We start from the raw sequence: 6,000 nt of genomic DNA, 5'->3' as shown, positions 1-6,000 counted from the left end.
CTTATATATAGAGAATTATATCCACCAAATACCCACTTCTTACCCACCCTTAGGTGGCCGGCCAAGCAAGCTTGGAACCCAAGCTTGGGCCGGCCAAGCCAAAGGCTTGAGCCAAGTAGGGTGGCCGGTCATAGCTTGGAGCCCAAGTTTAGTGTGGTCGGCTATATAAAATAAAAGGATTTTATTTTTTTAAATCTTTTCTTATGTGGATATCATGATTTTAAAAGAGAGTTAAAAATTTAAATCTTTCCTTTTATAGCTTTCTACAAAAGATTAAGTGAAAGTTTGATATCTTTCCTTATTTGTAGTTAAAAGGAATGTTTTAATTTTTGATAAAACTTTCCCTTTTTGTAACCATCTTCATGATTTAAAAGAGAGTTTTAAAATTAAATCTTTCCTATTATAGTTTCTACAAAAAATTAAGAAAAGATTTGATATCTTTCCTTATTTATAGATTGAGAGGAAGATTTTAATTTTAAAGAAGACTTTCCTTTTTGAAGATCATCCACATGTTTTAATATAGAGATTTTAATTTATAAAATTTCATTTTATAACCAACCATGAAGGGAAAAATTATTAGAGAAATTTTAGTTTAAAATTTTCCGGAAACAAATAAGGAAGTTTTAATTTTGTGTTTAAAACTTGCCTTATTTGGAGCACATGAGGTGGTCAGCCATGTAAAGGGTTAAAAGGAATTTTTAATTAAATTTTCCTTATTAACAAATGGCAAGGAGAATAAGGGAATTTTAATTATAATTAAATTTCCTTATATGCCAAGACCAAGGAATATAAAAGAGGGGGTAGAGGTGTCTCACCTCACAACATATCTTCTAGTATTCCCCTCCTCTTTTCCTTGGTGTGGTCGGCCCTATTCTTCTCCTCTTCTCTTCTTCTTTAGTTGTCGGTGTATCCCTCTCTTGGAGTTCTTGTTGGTGGCCGGTTCTTGCTAGGAGAAGAAGGAGAGAAAGGAGGCTTTGCTCTTGCATCCCTTGGAGCTTGAAGGTTGGTGGCCGAAACTTGCAAGAAGGAAGGAATCTTGGTGGTTCTCATCTCGGTAGATCGTTGCCCACACAATGTCCGAGATAAGAAAAGGAATACGATAGAAGATCAAGAGGTTGTTGTTTACAAAGAAAGTTATAACTAGTAATTCTATTCCGCATCATACTAGTTTTCTTTGTATGGATTTTTGAAATACCAAACACGAGAGACATATGATTTTAGGTTTCGAATTTGTGATTCGAGTTTTGTGTTCTTTTCTTTTCTTTTTTGATCTTCTGATTCGATTATTCTTTTTGGTTAAACCTAGGGTTACTATAAGGAGATTGAATATTGAATTTCTTTAAAAGGCTTTGTCAAGGAAGTGGTGGATGATCACATAACTAAGAAGGCTTAGTGTCTCGTCATGTTTAACCTGGAAGCCAATTTTAGAAATAAATATTTAATCAACTTTGTAACATGGGTGGACTTGGATTAATAATGTTAAGCATCGTTTGCGATCCAAGTTTAAACCTCTAAGAACAGATAAGTTAAATTTGGAATGAATAATGTTAAGTTCCGCTTGCGATTCCTAATTTAATTTCTAAAGAACACAATAGGTTGTTAGGAATGGTTCAGGACTTGTACAAAATTTTTGTACAGGGGAACTGGTACGATATTCCGGGTATCAACCAACACTCACACCCAATGACCTTCTCGGTAGGTGTCTCAAACTCTCGCCTCAGTGCGAGTTATAAGTGAGCATGCTCTCACGCCCAACGACCTTCCTGGTCGGTGTCCCAGACTCTCGCCCCAGCGCGAGTTATAAGTGAGCATGCTCTCACGCCCAACGACCTTCCGGGTCGATGTCCCAGACTCTCACCTCAATGCGAGTTATAAGTGAGCATGCTCTCACGCCCAACGACCTTCCCGGTCGGTGTCCCAGACTCTCACCCCAGCGCGAGTTATAAGTGAACATGCTCTCGCACGCAACGACCTTCCCAGTCGGTGTCCCAAACTCTCGCCCCAGCGCGAGTTATAAGTGAGCATGCTGTTATACCCAATGACCTTCCCGGTCGGTGTCCCAGACTCTCGCCTTGTGCTGGTTATAAGTGAGCATGCTGTCACACCCAACAACCTTCCCGGTCGGTGTCCCAGACTCTCGCCTCAGTGCGAGTTATAATTGAGCATGCTCTCACACCCAACAACCTTCCCAGTTGGTATCAGATTAACTCAAAAATCCAGAACACAAATATCTAAAACACGAAAAACATGTATCGCAAACCTGCTCTAATACCAAAAATATTGGTATCAGATTAACTCAAAATCCAAAACGAAAAGCAAGTATCGTATAACTTGGCTCTGATACCAAAAATATTATCACGCCCCAGGTAGTCCCTGCCAGAAGAAATTTCGACAGCATCTCCCCTGTACGAGTGACAATATGAAACTTCCTACAATGCCCTCAGGGCCACATATACCTCGGCCAACACGGTCGGAATAATAATAATAAATATTAAGCAAGCACCCACATAGTTTAATAGTAAAAACCAAACATAAGGAATGATAAGGAAAACATCTCAAATATCCTACTCAACTACACCCATAAAACTCAAATCTTATATCCTGCTCAACTACACCCATAAAACTTAAATCACCAGCATACATCCAAACGAAAACTTATCGATAATAAGGGATCATACAAGATCCAAGTGCCAAAAGGTACAAGTCTGAAAACGTAGACGATAACATAATAAGAAACCAAAAAGAAGATCCAAAACGGAAATCCTCGCAACCTGAAGGGGGAACTAGCGATTGGAACTCCTCCGGACAGCCTCAACCTAAAATGGTAATAACGGGGGGTGAGTCCAACACTCAGCGGATACCTAGTTGACATGTATAGTAAAAAAATAACCAGCAGTAATAAATATGTGTACAATCTCTAGAAGCAATGAAACAATGCACAACTGAAGATAAGGGAGAAACTATACTCACCAGGACCTCCTATCAGGATAACAAGGTCGTCAAACCGAAAATACATGTCATTGTATACATGTCAATCATATACATCCATCCAATATGCGGCAAACAAAGTGCAGCAAACACAAGCAATAAATGCATCATGCATATGATGCCAATGACATGTCCTGGTCACTAGGGCTATAAACAAGCCGAGCTGAGCCAAGCTTTGGGGTGTTCAAGCTTGTTTGATAAGGTAACCGAGCCGAGCCGAGCTTAAAATGAACCAAGCTTTTGAAATGAGTGTTCAAGCTTGGCTTGGTTTATTTTTTATGAGCTTGAGATTGTTTGAAGCTTGGCTTGAGCTTGGTTCGTTTAGATGTTATCAAGCTCTTAATTCAAGCTTGGCTTGAGCTTGGTTCGAACTTGGCTTGAGCTTGGTTCGAGCTTGGTTCATTTAGATGTTATCAAGCTTTCAATTCAAGATTGTTTGATTGTTTGAAAGTTTTAGTTGTTTGATTGGATATTGAGCTTGATAATTTAAATTTATTTAGCATATTGAAAAGAGCTTTATTAATGAATATGGTTCATGAACGTTGTTCACAAATATTGTTCACGAACATTGTTCACGAACGTTGTTCACGAACGTTAACGAGCTGAACACATATGTGTTCAAGCTTGTTTGTTTAGCTTAACGAGTTGTTCAAGCTTGTTTGTTTAATTAATCTTATGTATATTGAACGAACATAAACAAGCTCTTACCAAGCCGAACACCAAGCTTGTTCACGAACGCTTGGTTCATTTACAGCCCTACTGGTCACCCTTGACTCCAGTCAACCATCTCACACACAATGGTGAGACCGAGTGGGTAGGGCTATGACATTCGTGTACTCTGTCGTCACTGCTCCTGATGAGTGACCGAGTGGACGGGATGTTATCGGAGTACACCTATCCTCCTACCCCAAATCATAAGTGGGGGAGTGCAATACTCTCATCTCCTTGAGACAATCCAGATGAGGGATCCCTGCCGGCTACCACGCTGAGTCCTACTACCCATGAGCGGACCAACGGAGCCAACCAGAGCAACCTGCTGCAGTACACCCTGCCTGAATAAAAACCACTAACCATGAGTGGTTGTGTATGTAGATCCATGTAACTGGCGATGTGCTCAACAATAATGGAGTCGACTATCGCACAGCATGCAATCATGCGAGATGGTGCATGACACTAAGCATACAAATCCTGACCATATCTACCTCCATAAAACATGTATCAAAAATAAATGGATCAAATAAACCAATCTAGGTACACAGGTCAGATATTGTAAATGACTAGTCCAGTATATCACATAGCATGGTATGTCACTACCTCTATAACATAAATAATAACCAAGGGTGTGAATGCTAAACAGGTAACAAACAAAACATGCTCGGAAATAAATAGTGACATACCGATACAGATATAAGCATAATTATTACTACTTGTTAAAATCTACTAAGCATATCAACAAAACATTATCTAAAAGATAAGTCAACGTACCTGCCTCCAATAGAAAGGTCCAATCCGATTCAAATCCGACGTTGAGATGCTCGTCTCGCGTCAAAGTCCTGTGTCACCAATATATATACATTTTTATTTAGCTACAATTCAAATGAATAGCTAAATAAAATCCTTTAAAATAATTTAGGAAAAACCCCTAAACTATAAACCTCAACCTACCTAAATTAAATCCAATGGTTAATTAGGGTTAATTACCTAATCCTCAATCAACCCATTAGATTAATAATTCAAACCTAAAATAAATCCAACAGTTGACTAGGGTTATTTGCCTTAACCCTAATCATCCCATTAGATTAATCTAAACAAATAAATCTAAGCACAATCAACTACTAAATGATCAAATTACGCCATGATCTACCACAAAGATCCATTATCCACAACATGTAACTAAATCCCTACTCCTTACCTCAATTCACAGCCTTATTCACAGTCGTGCTTGTTGATTTCTGCTGGTGAAGGGTTGTTTACTACTGGAACAAGATGGTTGTTGCTGCCGGAACCAAGATCACCCCACATAACAGAATTTCCTTGCTAAAGTCCTTCCCTCTGATCAAATCAGGTTGAGATTAATAAGTGGGGATCACAAATCAAGCAACAACATATCTTACAACCTAATCTTACCTCACTGATATCAATCAGATCAAGCAGTAGGTCACTGATCAAGCTACAACCCTTCTAGTCTTTGCCCGACAGCCCAAGCACACCTCACTGATCCCCAACGTCACAAATCTATGACCTAAATCAACCGTGAAGAAAAATGAGGATCAAGAATAGAGGATAGGTGAACAAAGAAGAGGATTCAACAAAAACAGTGAAGACAAGGGTTGTTGTTACCTCACCCTCATCGTCGTCGCTGGACAAATCCGATGCCAATAGCCCTGATTTCTCTCCGACGAAAGCAATTTAGGCAGTGATGGCCGAAGAGAAGAAAGAACCAGAGATTTGAAGGAGGCCAGAAACTCGAAGGGCTTCCCTCCTCCACACTCCAAGATCAATCTGTGTCGGCAACAGCAAGAAGATGAAGAGAGGATCCCCGGTCACGAAGAGAGGAATCGCGAGGAAGAGAGTCGGGGAGGAAGAGGAGAAGAAGGAGATGCAAGAAAATCCCTCTATCTCGTCTTTAATCGCGAGGAAGTAACCGTCGAGTGTGGCACCAGTTAGGAAAGGGAGGAAACGACGTCGCGAGGCTAGGGCACGGGTTCGGTGTCGCGGCGGAGGAGAAAGAAACGAAGGAAAAGAAATAAAGGAAAAAGAAAGGAAAAGGAAAAAATCCAACTTTTCCTCGTTAAAACGGGGTAGCCTAAACAGGCTTTCCCGACTCAATATTTATCCCTGTAACCTAAGTCATACGAGCTCTGAAAAATTTTCAGAAAATTTCTAAAAATTCTAGAAATTTCCCTTATGGTTATTCGCCCTTTTTCGGTATTTTACATTACAAGTGAAATTACAATTGCTTTAAAGGAAAAATACCGACAACAATAATGAATGAAAAAGAAGCGCATTGTC

The sequence above is a fragment of the Zingiber officinale genome, chromosome 9A (genome assembly GCF_018446385.1).
Source record: "Zingiber officinale cultivar Zhangliang chromosome 9A, Zo_v1.1, whole genome shotgun sequence".
Lineage (NCBI taxonomy): Eukaryota > Viridiplantae > Streptophyta > Magnoliopsida > Zingiberales > Zingiberaceae > Zingiber > Zingiber officinale.
This window is presented reverse-complemented; position numbering follows the sequence as displayed.